The sequence below is a fragment of the Lissotriton vulgaris genome, chromosome 6 (assembly GCF_964263255.1).
Source record: "Lissotriton vulgaris chromosome 6, aLisVul1.2, whole genome shotgun sequence".
Lineage (NCBI taxonomy): Eukaryota > Metazoa > Chordata > Amphibia > Caudata > Salamandridae > Lissotriton > Lissotriton vulgaris.
The window spans coordinates 1,003,176,530-1,003,195,584 of NC_141694.1; the positions used below are offsets into that span (position 1 = coordinate 1,003,176,530).

The following is a 19,055-nucleotide window of genomic DNA, read 5'->3' on the forward strand; positions in this document are numbered from 1 at the left end:
GGGAAAGCACATCACTGGAAGATCCCTGCTAGCCTACTCTCGCTTGTCGCGGAGAAGGCCTTCGACTGGGTAGACTGGGGCTTCCTTCGCTCAGTTCTACATAAGGTTGGTCTGGGTCCTAATATGGTCTCGAGGATTATGGCACCCTACCTCTCCGCCCAGGCGCAGGTCCGTGTCAACAAGCAACTATCGGAACCCTTCCATATCTACAGGGGCACCCGAGAGGGCTGCCCCCTATCGCCCCTGCGTTTTGCCCTGGTGGTGGAGCCCCTGGCGCACCTGATTCGGCAGCATGAGGACATCCATGGTCTAACTTTAGGAGGTTGCCAGAATAAAGTGGCTTTGTTTGCGGACGATCTTCTTCTTACGTTGTCACACCCCCACGCCTCTCTCCCAGCTCTATATGCCCTCCTGCAGGCCTTCGAAAGGGCGTCTGGTCTTAAAATCAACCACGCCAAATCCTGGGCCTTAAACCTTACGGTCCCGACGGAGGAGCTGCCAGCCTTGGAAGCGGTGGCTCCATACTGGTGGACTGCAGACCACATCGCTACTTGGGTCTGAAGCTAACCCCTTCCTTAGCTACGTGGTCCCAGGCGAATTGGCGCGAGTGCCAGGCTGCCGTCCGGGAGGACATGAGGAGGTGGAAGTCCTTGACTATCTCCTGGCTTGGGCGACTCCATGCTGTCAAAATGTCTATTCTTCCGAAAATCCTATACCTGTTTCAATGTATCCCTACTCCAAAACCGCAACCACAGATATTGGACCTCCAGAAGGAGATCACCAAGTTTATTTGGGGTGGTCAGCGACCACGGTTCTCCCATAGGATCCTTATGCTCCCTAGGGATAGGGGGGGAATGGCCTGCCCTAACATCCTGGATTATTACTGGTTCTCCCACCTTCGTATTGTTTCGGAATGGACCACCACCGAAAGCGAGAAGGTGTGGCTCCACATGGATCGGTCAGTCACGGCTCATACTATCTGGGACCTCACCTGGCTGCACCGGACGACGCGCTCCCACAGTGCCTATATGGCTGGACCCACCAAAACAGTCCTTGACATATGGGACAAGGTAGCTGTGCGCAAGGGGTTAACAATGTTCCCCTCACCGCACACCCCGATAGCGGGTAATCCGCTCTTTCCTCCGGCGTACCGGTCGCAAGCTTTCGCTAACTGGATACAGGGGGGATGCAGAGTTATTGGGGACCTGTTTGAAGGGGGCAGCTTAAAAATATTTGCCCAATGCAGAGATGAATTTTGTCTCCCGTCATCGGTGGGTCTGCAATACGCGCAGCTACGACACTGGGTGTCTTCTCCAGACATATGGCAGGCGGCTACTCGACCCTTTACTACGTTGGAGCGGCTGGTTCGCTCTTTCGATGACTCAAGGGGTCTTGTTTCGCAGACTTATCAGATTCTTCAACACCCGCCGTCATCGACCCTACACCCGTACCAACGACAATGGCATTTAGCATCGGGTGGTGACATCACACCTAGACAGTGGTCTCGACTGTGGAGTGACATCCCCAAGATCTTTCGCAGTATCTCACAGAGGGAGAACGCGTATAAGATGATGACGCAATGGTACTATACACCAGTCCGGATGCATCGAATGTTCCCTGCCTCGTCCCCTATGTGTTGGAGGTTTTCGTCCGCATCTGGTGACTTCATACACATTTGGTGGGCCTGCCCGCTTCTGACCCTACTATGGAAGGAGGTCCTCAGTCACATTAAGGGGGTATTGGGGTTTCCCCTTCCTGACTCCATAGCTACGATCCTCCTGGGCATCAAGCCTGCCACCTTACAAGCACTCACAAACAGCGATTGGACCATAGCCAGGCACTTTGCATGAGAAAGGAGCATGAGAGGGTTTCAAAAAGCATATGTGAGAAGTTTGCCTGATATATGATGCTCACTAGTTCTAGTGATCACCTTGTATCAGTCCAAACAACCCTTATGGTGATTGGTTGTAAGTCAACCTTATAGACCAGCTATCCTAGTAGCGTGGACAAAAGCAGTCTTTAGGCTAAACTCTTTATGGCATGTGAAGCCAGCTGTTTTACCACATATAACCTTTGAATACCAAATGAAAAGGACACCATACAGGTAGTTATGAAAATAAACAGTTATTTATTAACTAACAACACCTCTGAACTCTTTATGAGGTCAGAGGGCTAAGCACATGACAAACTCTTTGGAAAAATACGTTTAAGTTGCACGATTTACAATGGTGCCCTAGGGGCACTACAAACCATATACTAGATAAATGGAATGCAAAAGTCAATTAAAGGAATGGAGCTGTCCAGAGGTTGTAGGATCGCTGGGACCACGCTATACTAACTTGAGGTAAGTAATAGGAGGCCCACGGACCACGTGTGCAGATTGTGAACTCACACGCGAGATGCGTACAAACGTCCATGGACTACAGTTTTAAAGAAAAGGTGAGTACCGACGTTCCTGTCTAGGTAGGACTAAAACGACAATGGAACTGGACACTAGGATAGTGAAGCTACCCCTGAGCACCGAAATGCTCGTGTTACCTCACCCACAGGCTGCGGGTGCATAGGTGCGAAGTCGTGTCGGGTTTCCGCGTCGAAGTCTATGGAGCCTTGAAGAAAGATGCTGCAGGCGACCAGGAGGAAGATGTCCTGTGCAATCCAAGGGGGGATTGGTGAAGAGAAGAACCTGAAAGCAGAGGGGACAATGTTCAAAGTCACTAGCCAGTGACTGGAGTGGAACCAGGAGTGGAACCAGATGTCGTCGTCGCGATCAGGTGAAGGTGGACGCTTGTCTCAGCAGCCACGTGGACCATGCGGTGTCTTCGACGACCAGGATGGAGGCACGAGCTGTCCCACGCAGGCTCTCGCTGTCGGCGGTGTCGTCTCCGGATTCGGGTTCAACAGGCCTTGGCAAAGGCAACCCACGCGGTGAGTGGAAACGGCGTCTGGAGTGGACCAGGAGGGTCCGGGGTGCTCCTCTTTTGGAAGGGAGCAAGGGCCAGTATGGAGCAACCAGACCAGCAGCAAAGTTGTCGGAGTTCGTCGTCTAGGAGGCCACAAGCCATCCGGCAAGCAACCAGACAACGCGTCGAGCAGTAGGCAAGCAGAAGGGCCCCACGCAGATCTCGTGGATGCTGGAGGGCTGGTCTTCGGTGCAGGAGCTGCTCGGGGTCGGGGCTTCTCAGTCCTCAGAGCACTTGGATGAGGATACCTCAGGAGTCGTGCTGGAGCGAAGTGCTGCTTCTTTCAAGATGGCCGGTCCCACGTGTCTCGTCGCACCCACAGGTCTCAGCTCGGCTGCAGATGTGGGTTGAGGTCGGAGAGGTCTGGGAATCCGGGTCTCGTCGGGCTCTGAAGTCTGGATCCTTTGCAGGAAGACAACAAAGGGAAGTTGCGGTACGCTGATGGTGCCTGCAGATGCAGGGTGGACACTCCTTGCCCACAAGGGAGATTCCTTCTGTCTTCTGTGGAGCAGAACGTCGAGGTCCAGAGTTTCGTCTTGTGAAGTTGATCAGGATAATCTAATTTGGAATGGGACCAGCTCCTACCTTTATCCGGCTAAAGGGGGCTGCACTGCGACTAGGTCCCTACTCTGGGTGGGACCAGGAAGGGGGGTGGTTACACCCCCTTTCCTTTGTCCGGTCTTGCGCCAGCTCTGGGGCTGGAGTGCCCCAGGAACTGGTTCTGCCCGGTGTATGCACGGGGCACCTTGTGTGCCCCAGGCATGTCTCATTCCTTTGAGCCCTGTCCTACCTAATACACAAAATCCTGTCTGGGGTGGTGCTAGCACCTCCCAAGGCAGGAAACCCTTTGTCCGAGCCTCCCTCGCTGGAAGGACTCCCAGCAGCAGGTCAGACTTGTGTCTGTGGTGGCAGCATCCATTTTGTGATGCTGAGGCTCGAGTTAACTTTAACCGGGGTTCACAGTTACATACATGTCGTGTCCCTCTAGAAGGGTGGAATGCTAACCCCGTCGCCAGAATTGGCGAGGGGTTAGTATTCCAATTCGTATGACACCTTACTCGACATGTTTTGATAATGCTATGCCAAAGTTAGCATTTGACCGCGAGGTTCATAATGCACTTAAGAGTATATGGTATAGCGTTATCATGGAGCAGCTATTAGGACTTGGTTCCGCAAGCTGCAAACGGGCTCAGCTCATGTCAGAGCACCATCTCACATAATTCCAAGCACTCTGCCTTAGGAGTGACTGATAGGAATACACGTGTCCATTTTAGGGTTAGATATAGGGATACTATATCTAAAGCAAAGGGTGATTACACCACCTTGCCCCAGCTGTCGTGCAGCCAGTTGTGTCAGATTTGGATGGCCAGCCAGGGGTGGCATAATACATGCTGCAGCCCCTGGTAGGCCCTGGGTACACCTATGCCCTGGATACCTAAGGTATGCTGTACAGGGACTGATAAGGTGGCCCAGTACCAATTGGTAAATGCACCTAAGGTACATGCTTGTCAATTTAGAGAGAGAACAGCTAGGCTGTGGGTCTGATTAGCAGGCCCACAGCCAGGGAAAGTCGTAAACCAGTGAAGCAAAAAGCAAAAATCGGGGGTGACCATAGGATTGCAGACCCCACTCTCCTACAGCATACTTTTGGGATTTATCAAGACCTGAATGGACAAGACTATTCTATAAATGATGGGGCTTGGATCCTAAGACTGGATGACAAACGTTGAAAAGGAAAAGATTTTATGTATTGGGGCCGCAACTATTACGATGATGAATGACATTAGGAGCGTAAACTTTCAGTATTGACCTGCAAATGTGCTGTCAAACATCCGGGCTATCATCCATCTGTCAGAGAAACGCAATTTAGAGAATATTTACAATTACAGACTTTTGGAGTGATTAGCAACGAGCCTTGAGAAAGCCCTGCGGGCGAAACGCGCGTCGGCTGCTGTTTACTTCTTGTGAATTGTGGAAATTAAACAAATACCTCAACCTAAGAAGATCTGTCTGGACTACTTGATTTTCCTTTTTGAGACATTATGGACCTAGAATACATAGGGTGCTGAGACGTTATCGGAGTGCTTGGAGAAATACCTATACATCCGATCTTTTGGAAATAATGATACTGGTGGCTCAGGTGTTTTGTATATATAGCCTTACATATGCTTGGGGCGGCCAAACAACTCATCGCCCTTTATTGGAAAAGGTCGGAGGCACCTCCGATAGCCGCTTGGTTTGTGCGATTGTGGCATGTTTTAACTATGGAACTTTTCACTGCGCGCCTGCAAATGCAGGATTCTCGCTTTACTGCTGTGTGGCGTCCCCTGGTTCACTACCTCTGCAAGATAGAGCATGCGCGATACCTGCCTGTGAAACTTAGGGCACTACGTCTCTTCGAGGATGCACTTGTCCCGTCAACACCTGCTAATCTAATCAAGTGCTCCGACTGAATATCGCTGCCCAGCTCATAGCGCCCTCCCCCCAGGTCCCCCAGAATGTTAGTGGTTGCCCACGGCTACGCACTCCCGCTCACCCGCGCCCCCTAGATAGCCATCTCCGTTCTCCATCCTTTCGCTCTGCAGCTCTGTCTATTTCTTACTATCCACTTTCTTAGGGCATTTCACCCGTGATTGCGCTGTCTTGTTTCTGCTCTTCTGGGGTTCATGTCGCAAGCCGCCCAGAGCTGTTGCTTCCTATATTGGCCACAGTAGCTGGCATTACACAAGTAGTAGGCGCCACGTCATGCCACCATGAGTTATACACTGCCTGGGCTCTATAGCGACACCTCTACCTTTAACGCGGTCGGCCCCACGTGGGTTGTAGGCTTATCGCTGTGTAAATAGTGATCTGATGTATGCCCTAGCGAACACTGTTATTCTGAGCTAGATTTTGTGGTACCCTACCATATGTTGTTTCAGTGACACTATAGACTACGCGGCCGGTCCTGTGCGGGTTGTAGGCGACATGCTGTGTTCAAACTGTCTGCTTGTAGCTTGCCCCTCACTGATAATCAATTTCCACGGTAGACTCACGGCCGGCCCTGCATGGGTTGTAGGCTTAACGCTGTGTCACTATGGCCCTCCCTCTCTTTTCTGTTTGGAAAATAAAACAGATTTTCAACAAAAAGGAAATACAGAACTATAAAGGTCAGTGCCAACGTAAGAAACAATGCAGTGACTCCGTCAAAGAAGGATTCCAGCTCCGATCCCTATGAACCAAGAGGAATGAACCTCAAAGGGGCAAAACAACATGACAACGGTAGAGCATACCGCCTGACCATACGCCACAGTGGATGCTGTAATGGAAACAGGGGACAGTACGAAGACTGTCCGGTTAAAAACAGGAGCCGCAACAGGAGACCCGTATGTGTAAGAGAAAACACACAGGACATGTGGCAACAGTGGCAGGGCCGGACCCAGAGTCTAGTGCCAACAGAGACAGAAGAGTCACCATGGAGCAAAAGCTCAGTAGGTAGGAATGTAGCCAAAGGTACCAGAGGTACCACTGTGAGGGGATAACCTGCAAAGCCAGGAACGCATAGAGGACTCCATCCCGAAGGAGAGCGTGAGCAAGAAGGCCTGATACTAGGGCAAAAAAGAGCCAGTTTGAGAGCACCCCCGTGGCGTGTAGAACCTACAACATGTACACAAAGTGACAGGAATGTTGTCACACATACAGGAAGTAACGAAACCCTAAACAGGGGAGTTGCTCAAACAGTACCACTGTACAGGTGTGTGGCATAACAGTCACAGAAGGCATAAAAAACAACTGTACCCCGAGGTGAAACAAACCTGGTCTCCTGTGAGGCAGGCGGAAACATAGCCCACGATAGTGCCAGAAAAGGATTGAGAGAGGCACAGACAGAAGCCTGTCGCCAAAAAGCATACACCTCCATAGACCGACACTATCTACCAATAGGAAGAATGTCAAGAAGAATACATGCACAGTAATGCTACCTAAAGAATCAACTGTGCCAGAATGGGAGTAAGAACACACACCCAGAAAAACAGCTGGTGGGGAGCCCATCACCAGTGCTACAAATGTGAGTAAGAACCCATACCCCGAGAAACAGCCAGGGTGGAGCACAGATCTGGTGGCAGAATAATAATAATAATAAAAACATTTATAAAGAGCATGGTTACACCATCTCGGCGTGTCCCCGCGCTAGGTGAGAGGGGGGAGAAATAAATTACAAGACAGATTACCACACCATAGGCACCTTGCACTAAACAGAAAACAGGTGGGTTTTCAACAGCTTTCTGAATTTAGTTTCAGAGCATTCAAGCCTCAGTTGGATGGGCAGTCTATTCCAGCCCTGAGCCGCCAGAACCCGGAAAGAGCGACCTCCCATTTTGGCCTTCTTCACCTTGGGAATTACCAACTGTCCCGTCCCGCTGGATCTAAGAGACCTGCTGGGAACATACTTGATAACTAGGTCTCCTAGATAGGTTGGACCCACATTATGGACAATGCGGTGACATATGAGGAGCGCCTTGAACAATACTCTTTTCTTGACTGGGAGCCAGTACAATGAGTCAAGAGCCCTTTTCGATGCCGCTCTCCTAGGCTGCATAAGCGCCAGCCGAGCAGCGGGATTCTGTAGAACCTGTAATCTCCCAAGGCACCTTGCAGTGGCTCCCAGATAGAGTATGTTCCCATAGTCAAGACGGGAAGTGATCAATGCATGTATCAACGTCTTCCTGGCCCCAATGGGAGAAGATCCAGTGTTTTCCGTAGTTTTTTTTAATACTCCAAAACCTTTCCCTACTACCCGTTGGATGGGACCCTCATATGACAGAGTGGGATCCACACAAATCCCCAAATTTTTCGCTTCAGTGCAAGGGGTCGGGATAGGACCCAGGCATGGAGGCCACCACTCCGAGGTCCAACTCGAGTGGTTACCACCCACCACCAATACCTCCGTCTTGCTGCCGTTCAACTTTAAACAGTTCCTGTCCATCCAGGTGGCAAGCTCCTGCATACAGGCTCTGAAATTTGAAGACGCAGCCCTGGGTACTTGGGATAGGGAGATCAAAAGCTGTGTGTCATCAGCATATGACACTACCTCTACTCCAAAACCCTGAACAATCTCCGCCAAGGGAGACATGTACAAATTGAACAGGGAGGGACTAAGGGCAGAGCCCTAAGGAACTCCCTGTTCCAATTTAATATCTGCAGAGTAGTGTACACCCTGCCTTACCTGAAAACTAAGCCCGATTCGAAAGGATTTTAGCCACTTCAGGGCAGCACCCGTGACACCACCTTTGTTCAGACACTGTAGCAAGGTGAAATGTGCCACAGTATCGAACGCGAAACTAAGATCTAGCATAATGAGTGCCATGGTGCGTCCTGCATCAGCCCCTTTCCTGAGGGTTCCCGTGGCGCGGAGTAAAGCAGTCTCTGTAGAGTATCTGGATTGAGAGGGATGAAGGAGACCTGCGTCTTCTAAATGGGCCATAAGTTGGTGATTGACCACCTTCTCCGCTACTTTTGCCAGATAAGGCAGGAGTGAAACAGGTCACAGATTCTCCAATCTGTCTAGACTGTCGGTTTTTTCCTGATTGGAAGAACAGTTGCACGTTTCCAAGCATCAGGCAACATGTGTTGAGTAAATTAAATATCCAGCACATGTCGGATGAAAGGTTCAAGCGTGTCCAAGCTAGCCCCCATGACTTTTGGTGGAGCAGGGTCTCTGGGAGAGCCAGATTTTACACTCTCACAAATACTCCTTAGGGACTCAGAAGGGGGGACCGTGAAATTACTCAGTCTCAGCCCAGAACTACTGTCCTGCACCTGTTCTTCGAAGTCAGCCCCCCTGACGGCACTCCCTGAGAAGGTTGAGTAAATTTTCTCCACTTTCTCCGAGAAGTACTCCGCTATCCGATTGCACTCTTCAACGGACCCATAACTTGGCACTACAGTCAAGGATGATATTTCTTTAAAAATTTTAAAAAGTTCTTTAGTGGAATTCTCCGCAACTCCAATTCTATCTTTGTAATGGGTGGTTTTAGCCAGTCTAAGCAGGATTTGATATCTCCTCTGCTCCGCCCTATAAATCTGTCTGTCCTGGGACTGAAAACCTTTCCTCCATTGCCTCTCTAGGCGTTTACATACCGCTTTTGCCACCTGTAGGGCGGGAGTAAACCATGGAGCGGTTTTACGTCCTCTGCCCCTGGTTCTGTTCCGGAGCAGCGGAGCCACCTTATTGAGGGCCGAGGTGATACTCTCCAGATTCTCACAGGCAGTCTCAATATCCAAACCGCCTGGAGGGCCACCCGCACTCAGTTCTCTATTAAAGTTGTTCTGCGCAAAGTTTTTCCACTATCTGCATAGGTTACAACTCATAGTCTCCTCCTGAGATACACTCATGGGTAGTGATATTACAAAAGGGACCAAAAAATGGTCCGACCAGGGGACCGGGAGTGGAGTCAGCACCTTAACTTCCTCCCAGCTGGCAAACACCGGGTCGAGTAGGTGAAGAAGAATAAGTTACTTACCTTCGGTAACGCTTTTTCTGGTGGATACAATATCTGCCTGTGGATTCCTCACCTTATGAATATTCCCTGCACCAGCATTGCGCGTAAAATTTTCCTAGCTCTCCACGCCGACGAGGTTGTCACAATACCATGGCTCCGCACGCGGCTTCGCATGACGTCACTGGAGCCATAAGAGGACCACGTCGGCGTTATGACGTCAGTTCCACCCATCTTGTCCGTGCCACCGAGGCAAACGAGAGGACCGACCATGGAGACAATGCATACATAGTACACAGTATTCACACAAATACACACAGTGTAAAGTGAAAAAGGAAAGCAAAAGAAGGCAAGCATTTCCTATATGCCTACACAAAGGCAAACAGAGGCAATATAAAATGACAATATGAAACAACCATATTAACCAATACCTCTTTTAAGGTATAAAGGGGTGGACAACGGGAAGGCGGGTGGGTCAGTGAGGAATCCACAGGCAGATACTGTATCCACCAGAAAAAGCGTTACGAAGGTAAGTAACTTGTTCTTCTGATGGATACATCTGCCTGTGGACGCCTCACCTTATGAATAGAATCCCACAGTAGTCCCTCTCCCGGAGGAGGGTGTCCACCCATCTATACCAAAAAGTCTCGCAAAACAGAGTGCGCAAAATGGCCATCCCTCCTCACTTCGGAATCCAAGCAGTAATGTTTTGCGAAAGTGCGGAGGGAGGCCCAAGTTGCGGCCTTACAGATGTCCAACACAGGAACACCCCTGGACAAGGCAGAAGTAGAAGATTTATCCCTGGTGGAGTGAGCTCTAATGCCTTCAGGAGGCTCCTTACCAGCCAGTGTAGCAGATCTTGATGCACAATATGATCCACCTGGATTAAGTGCACTTGTGCACCACCTTGCCCTTCATACATTCAACGTAGCCCACAAAGAGCTGATCGTCCTGACGGAAGACGTTTGTTCTATCCAGATAGAAACTAATCGCCGTCTTAGGGTCCAAACGGTGAAGCCTCTCCTCCTTGGAAGGGTGAAGGGGAGGATAGAAAGTAGAAAGGGTAATGGGCTGCCCTAGATGGAATGGAGTTACCACCTTAGGCAGAAGAGCAGCCCTGGTCCTGAGGACCATAGTTTCAGCATGTATGGTCAGAATCGGAGGCTTTGAACTCAAAGCCTAAAGCTCACTCAACCTCCTAGCCGAAGTGATAGCCACAAGAAAGACAGAGGTTAGGAAGGTCAGCAGTCTCAAAGGACAACTATGCATAGGTCTAAATGAGGAACCCATTAAAAAAAGTTAAGTAGATTCCAATCCCACTGGGGCATAATAAAAGGAGTGGGTGGAAACATGTTAGTAAGACCCTTCATGAACCTTAAAACTATTGGAGACTTAGAAAGAGACGGCTGATCCGGCGAACAAAGAAATGCCGATAAAGCCGACAAATATCCTTTAACAGTGGCCACAGCACAACCCTGCTGGGCCAAATGAAGCGGAAAAACAATGAATATAAGAAAGATGAGCTTTTAAGGGATCAATAGACTTCTCTCCACACCATTTAACACATTTTGACCACCTGTAGGAGTAGATAGACTTTGTGGAGTGTCGCCTGGCCGATAATATTAAGTCCACCATGTCAGGCGGGAGAGAAAAAGAATTCAGGTCGCCAGTTTCAATCTCCAGGCATGAAGGTACAGGCTCTGGAGGTGGGGCGAGTAGAACCTACCCCTTCGACTGCGAGAGGAGGTCTTCCCTGAGAGGGAGACAGAGCGGATGGTGCAACGAAAGGTAAAGAAGGTCTGTGTACCACACCCTTCTTGGCCGATCCAGGGCGATCAATATACCTTGGGCCCGGTCATGGCAAATCTTCCTCAGAATCCGAGGAATCAAGGGTATGAGAGGAAACGCGTAAAGGAGTTGTGAGCTCCAACTCAACTGAAAGGCGTCCCCCAATGCTCCCTGCCTCGGAAACTGGAGACTGCAGAATGACGGGCAGTGCACGTTCTTAAGAGTGGCAAACAGGTCCAACCTAGGAGCTCCCCACGCCCGGAAGATGTGTTGAACTACCACTGGATGAAGCCTCCACTCATGGTCGGCAGAGAACTGCCGATTTAGACTGTCCGCACATACGTTCAGCACTCCGGCCAGATGATTTGTCATTAAGCAAATCCAATGGTCTTGAGCCCAGGTCCAGAGCCGCAATGCCTCTCTGCAGAGACGGTAAGACCCTACTCCTCCCTGCTGGTTGACGTACCACATCGCTGCAGTGTTGTCTGTCAGGACTTGAACCGACTGACCGCGAAGGGACGAGAAAAAGGTCTTGAGCGCCAAACGTATTGCCCGCAATTCCAGAAGATTGATATGAACCACTCTTTCCTCTGGAGACCAAAGACCCTTGATCTCCAGATCCCCCAGATGAGCACCCCACCCAAGGGTAGAGGCATCCGTTATCACTGTGGCCACCGATGGAGGAAGATGAAAGGGCTTTCTTTGAGACAGATTGCCTGCCACGCTCCACCAAGACAGATCCGCTGCAGCTTCTCTGGAGATCCTGACTGACTCCCTGAGATCCCCGTTGTGCTGATACCACTGCCTGCGGAGTCACCACTGGAGCACCCTCATGTGCCAGTGTGCATGGTTGACCAACAGAATCCAGGAAGAGAACAGACCGAGCAGGTGAAGGACCTTCAGAACCGGAACAACCGCTCCATTGTAAAACAAGGGAATCATTTCCTGAATGTTGAGAATTCTTTGCGGAGGAGGAAAAGCTCGACACACAGTGGTATCCGGTACTGCCCCTATGAACAGGTTGCGCTGAGAGGGCACCAGGTGAGACTTGGGTACATTTATCGAAAAACCCAATTTGTACAACAGCTGAGCTGTCACATGCAGATGATGAAGCACCATCTCTGGCAACTCTGCCCTTAGAAGCCAGTCGTCCAGGTAGGGAAAACTAGAATCCCTGACCTCCTGAGATGTGCAGCCACCACTGCCATCACCTTGGTGAAGACTCGAGGTGCAGTAGTAAGACCAAACGGAAGAACCGCAAACTGGTAATGTTGCGACCCAACCGTAAATCGGAGATACTTCCTGTACGACTTCAGGATTGGGATGTGAAAATACGAATCCTGTAAGTCGATGGACACCATCCAGTCCTCTTGCTGCCGCACCTGAAGAACCTGTGCTAGGGTGAGCATCTTGAATCTCTCCTGCTTGAGAAACAGATTTAAAATTCTGAGATCCAGGATGGGACGTAACCTTCCACCCTTCTTGGTAATCAGAAAATACAGGGAGTAGCATCCCTGACCCCTTTCCTGCTCCGGAACCACCTCTATCGCACCTTTTTGTAACAGGGCAGGAACCTCCTTCTGAAGGAGAAGTAAATGATCATCCGTGCAAAAACCTTGGCAAGGAGGCGGAGAATTCCCTGAAGGGAAGAGCATACCTATTTTCGACCAGATCTAAAACCAAAAGGTCCGAAGTGATCAATTTCCAACCCAGTAGAAAATAGGTAAGCCAGCCTCCCAAAGGACCTACATGATCCAGGATGGCAGATCTAGGACTGCTTTCCTGCATTACCAGGATGGGTTGAGGAGATAGAGGAGGAGGAGGAGGAAGAAGGTTGACGCCCAGCTCCACGAAGGGGACCTCTGCCTTCACCCCTATAAGACTTGTATAAGGGGTTCTGTTGCTTCTGCTGAGGCTGTCTGAAACTTCGAAAAGAAGACTTCCCGAAGCCTCTGTATTGTTTATAACCTCTCGCCTGAGACTGCAGACTGCAGACCCAAAGACTTAGCCATGGCCTTACTGTCCTTAAAACTTTGCAGGGCAAAATCCGCCTTTTCACCACAAAGTCTAGACCCATCAAAAGGCAGATCAAGAAGGGCAGTCTGCACATCGGGAGAGTACCCAGAAGACCTCCACAACGCATGTCTTCTTGTTGCAATGGATGAACCCATCACCCTGGAAACAGAATCCGCTGTGTCCAGGCCAGACTGGATGACTTGGCGAGCTGCAGCCTGAAAGTCCGCCAACACCTCACTCGGATTTCCCCTGTCGTCCTCAGACAACTTAGGAAGAAGCTGTTTATCAGAGTCCACTAGGGCATGGATATATCTACCAAAAAGACAAGTAGCGTTGGTAGAATTCAGTGCCATGCTAGCAAAAGAAAATAACTTTTTCGCAGACTGTTCCAGCTTCTTGGAATCCCTGTCTGCCGAATCCTGCGGAAAAGCCCCTGTCGACTGCTTTGAACAAGAAGCCTGCACCACCAAGCTCTCAGGAGAGGGGTGAGATGAAATGAACACTGGATCCCTAGGAGCAGGCCTATATCTTCTAGACACCGACCTTGAAACCGCAGGAGCAGAAAGAGGGTTGCACCACACATCAAGGATTGGCTCAGTCAGTGCATCATTAAAGGGTAAGAGTGGTTCAACCACTGAGGACGGAGAATGAAGCACCTCCGTGAGTAGATTAGGCGTATACTCAGCCATAGGGAGCTGCAAATCTAAACGTTCCGCAACCTTCCTTATTACAGAATGGTACGGAGCAACCTCCTTCGAGGGGGAAGCCTTCTGAGAAGCAAAGTCCCACTCTGGAGCAGTGTCAAGTCCACTTGCCTCACACAAGTCCTCAAACACATCTTCTGTGTCATACACTTCTCCTCCCTCCCTCTCTTCAGCCTGGTACTGATCCTCCTCTAATAATCTCTGAGCTTCTCTCCTCGAGCGCATCTTCTGCTGCGGCGTCGGCAGCACCACACACGGCGTCGATAGCTCGAAAGGCACAAAGGGGGCCTGTGGATACTGGTGAGGCACACCCAAATTAAATGCCAAAGGACTCATGGAACCCGTAGGTGCAGCAGAGGGGTAAGAGGCCCTGGCCAAAACGCCATACATTGCATTCAGAAAATGCGATGGGTCCGAACCCGGCACTGGAAACTGTGGATATTAAGCCGGTTCGAGATCCAAACGAGGCACCTCTGGTGTCTGAGCCACTGGAGCCGAAGGAGCCTCAGTATCAGCCGGATTTGACACACCCTCTGGAGTCTGTGAGAATCTCGGAGTCTGTGAGAATCTCGGCGTCAATGACTGCTCCGGAGTCCCCTTGTATGATGGAGAATGGACCAGAGACACCTGAGGAGACACTGAAGGAGAAGGAGAGACCAAGTCTTTCTCGACGTCGAGGAGCTGGAGAAGGCGACCTTGACACCACAGCCTTTGACGACTGGTGCCGAGAAGCATGGCTCTTCTTCTTCTTATGCTTACTCTTGGAGACATGCAACGTCGATGACCTGGACTTCGACCATTTTCGACCCCTTTTTTCTTTTCTTGCCTTGGCCATATACAGCTTGGCCTCCCGTTCCTTCAGAGCCTTCGGGTTCATCTTCCTCCATGAAGAACAGTCTTCAACGTCGTGGTCAGACGACAAACACCAAAGACAGTCTTTATGCGGGTCAGTGATCGACATATGACCCCTGCATACTTCCTCTGGGCAGACATGCCAAAAGAGAGAAAGATACAATTGAAATAAAGTATCCAGTCGAAAGTATGGAGAATCCCAGAACAAAACATTAGCGTTGACAGCGCGGAAAAAAGGGAACCGACGTCATCACACCGACGTGGTCCTCTTAAGGCTCCAGTGATGTCATGCGAAGCCGCGTGCGGAGCCATGGTATTGTGACGACCTCGCAGGCGTGGAGAGCTAGGAAAGATTTCCGCGGAATTCTGGCGCAGGGGATATTCATAAGGTGAGGAATCCACAGTCAGATGTATTCATCAGAAAGTCATGTACAAGAGCCACTCCTTGAAGAACAAAGAAATATGCACAGGGCAGGAGCGAACAAACCGGATCCCCTGTCCTGCAAGAATCAAGGGACCGGAGACCCTGCTAGGGAAGTGGGGTAGGAGGCAACACACAACAGAGACAGAGACGGTGGGAACTCCCCTTGCCCTAGGCAAGATACCCGACAGTGCTTGAGCCACAAGAAAAGGCGTAGAGCACAACCTGTGTGCACCAATACGGCAAGTATTCACAGAATATAGAAGAGACTGTTCCGGAACAGAACAGAGGGACTTGCACCCCAGAGGTGTATAGCCACCTGTAGACAGGCAAGACGGGCACAGCGAGGCTGCAAGAACACACCAGGAAAAAACAGGTGTGACAAAACCCCAACGAAACAGCAGGGAAGACGCCCCTACTGAGGCGGGGATGTACTACAGATCAACCGTAGACAACCAATTGTAACCCCCAGAGAGAACCAACCCCATGGATCTCACCAGAGGAGACATCCTATACTGGTAAGAAAAGTCAACGTGCAGCAAAACGTCCTTGGTAAGGAAGAGTAGCAATATAACAGCCAACAAAATACCCCACATAGGGTAAGGCACAACCCTCTTCATATAAGCTCATAGGCAGAGGCTCAAAAGAATGGTAAACACAGCTTAACCAGCTGTACCTGAATAAGGAAATAACACGGATGAACAGCCACACAACCCACCACATTTGTAACCCGTAACGGGTAACAGAAAAGAAAGTGATGACACCGTCACGAAACCAAAAATCCTCCATGAGGATTAAAATCTGGGAAGACAATCAAACATTGACAGGAGGCGCCTGACCGCCAAATCAGCATGGGCGTCAAAAGGAGTGACCCCATCAAATGGTAGATTTCTAAGCCGCTCCTGAACATGCTCTGGGAAAATGCCATCGCGCAACCACGCATGGCGGAGCATGACAACTGACCTGACTATAGCCCGACCCACGGAGTCAGTGGTGTCCATTGGAGACCAAATCAAAAATTGCATCATATCATGGCCATCACGGATCAGGCGGGCCAGATCGACATGAGAGCTATGCGGCAAGGAGGGGAGGAGCTGCCCGACAGAGTCCCAAAGGGCAAATGTAGCCCGAGCAAACACACACGTGTTTAGGGACCGGAGTCGCAAGCTGGCGGATGCAAAAAACATTGCGGCCACATGACCTCAACCACCGAGACTCCTGAGTGGGGGGTGGGGGGATGCAACGGAACAGTAGTGGTGGAGAGAGGTGCCTGAATTACAAGCCCTCCAGCCCTAGGATGGAGGGTCAAACAGGCGGGGTCATAGGGAGCTGGGCGATGGGCCACAGGACGATCCACAGGTACCCCGAAGTGGGCCTCGCCCACGTCCCAAGAAGAATATGACTCTGCAAATGACAACAACAGCTCCATATCCCCCGCGCCTTGGTGGAGAAGATCCAGCAAAGGCCCAGAAGGTCTAGAGACTAAGGGCAGCTGCATCCTCAAAAGGTCTGCAGCCCTGCAAACAGCCCTGACAAACGTCCCACTAGCCTCAGTGGCCCGCTAGGCAGTGACAGCAAGTCATCAGTAGGTGACAGACGCAAGCTAATACGGCCACCCAACTGAGGCCTAGCAAAAGGATGAGTAGGCGAATGCCCCACTGGTGCCTGCTCAGGAGAGCGTTAAAAGGACTCAGGGGGTGGGGAATCCACTGGGACCACATCCTCCACCAATAAAGCCAGAGATGGTACTGGCATCGAACGTTGTTGAGGAGAAGTTGAGCCAGCATCGGCGAACTCAGAAAAGGCCTCGACTGGCTGAGTGCAGCAAGCGTCGGTGACCTCCGAAAAGGTCTCGACCGGCCGAGTCGAGCCGCCGTTGGAAACCTAAAAAAAGGCCTCAACCGGCCAAAGTCGTACCCGCGTCGACTCAACATCCCCAGTGGTGGAAACCTGCGGGGAGATAGTGCGCCGAAGTGGTGTCGTCCACCGCGCCGCAGCCACCTCCCGCGACGCCGCAGGGAGCCTCGGACGGCTGTGTGACGGCGCTGCGGAAAGGCTAGACATCGTGGGATGCCCGTTTGGGCCTCGTCCCGACGTTGCGGCGACTTCGGAGTTGGAGTCCGGGCACTCTGTTGGAGCCGAGGGTAAACACGCCAGCGGTGTCCCGTCCTGAGTCCCTACCCCCCTGTGGGGTCCAAAGGCGTGCCCGGGTGAGGGGACAAAGCAAGATAGGACTGCAGGGCCGGGTCCGACTCCTGTGGGCCCGAGTCCGGCAAAGACCGGGAGCCATGGGCCCAACGTTATGTCGATGCGAATCTGCGACTTCCGTTTGTGCTTACTTGAGGTAGGTGAATGACGGCGACGGTCCCGGGACCTGCACAGGAACGTCCTCTGTGTCGCGTGGAGGTCTCCGCTGGAGGAGACCTGTGTCACGAGGGGTCCGTTTGGGACATCTGGGCAGACAGCCTCATGCAGCGTTACTGCAGGGATTTCCGACGCAGCTTGCGGCAAGCGTCTCACTCCACGGAGTCATGGTGCGCGCCCAAGCACCACATACAGATTGCGTGAGGGTCTATTGTTGACATCTGTCGAGCAGCACGACCGGCACGGCTTGAAGCCCGCAAAGGGCATCGGGCACACTGTTCCTTGACGCAAAAAGGCATCAAAAAGCCCTACAGATAACAATAAAACAGGCCAGAGGTATTATTTTCCCGGATCAGCGATAGGACGCGGAGAAGAAGAAAGCGGACGCAAGCATGCCGGGAGGGACTTATGTGGCTCCATTGACGTCACTTCTGTGGACGACGTCAGGACGGAGCCGGGCGATGCCACCTCCCGGCGTGCAGAGGTATTGCTGGGGAAAAAGAATTTCTGGATCCAGTCTGACGCCTGGGGAGAAATTCTAAGTTAAGGAGTTTGCGGCTAGATGTCTCTATCAGATAGTTCTTTTCTCTAATAATCTGATTTCAGACGTTCAGATTTTCCAATGTGATAGATATCCTAAGACTTAACAGAACTTAAATTGCTGAGAATATTAATAAAGACATCTTTTGCATTGCAAATATAATGACAAACCCTCTCTCTGGGTAAAGTATATACACAGCGAGGGGATCCCTTACAGAGGAAAACAAAATATAATGTCCATATGTGCGTACAACAGTCTACAAATAGGTACTGTGCTTCTAACACATTACTTTTGAGATCTTGAAAACAAGAGAGATACTACTGATGGCGATTAGAAACTGCAGCCCTGAACAGTACCACATGAAAAAAAAGCCATATGTGGTAGATGGTGTGGGTAGAAAAAGACTAGCAAGGATGGCAGAAGTAAATCATGAACAAAGCCACATTTGGTCCTCTAGGGTTGCTAGGAATAAACCGATCTTCGTAATGCTTATTTGTCAGGTAAAAATGCCTCAAGAGGGTTTATATGCCAAACAAAATATTTGTATAATGCTATATACCCAGTCATGACAAATTTTCAAAACTGAGTTAGAGTAATGGTACTTTACTGGCTAGTCAGGATAAAGAAAACACTCACAAAGGCATTTTTGTACATTGTAAAGTGCCACTGAAATACTCAGTACTTGAAAAAATAAATGTGCTTCTAAAATACTAGGCTTCATCTCTGTTTAGTCAAACCCACTTTATTTTATGCCCTGCTTCCGATTTTACTGCTCACATCTAAGCTTGGGTTTGCGCACAGAATACTGTTTTTAACTATAGCGAGGTTGGTTCTAAATCCATTTGCACAAAGCATTTAGTACTTAAAAAAGCGCCCTATCCGCCGCCCCCCCCCCCCCCCCCCTTTCAGCATATGGAACAAATATTAATCACC

General features: G+C 50.5%; 1 protein-coding gene across 18 annotated transcripts in view; it reads right to left on the reverse strand.

Moving 5' to 3' along the window:
- AFDN (afadin, adherens junction formation factor) overlaps positions 1-19,055 on the reverse strand; it is a 2,152,715-nt gene that overhangs the window by 87,708 nt on the left and 2,045,952 nt on the right. The gene's annotated exons all lie outside the window — the stretch shown is intronic.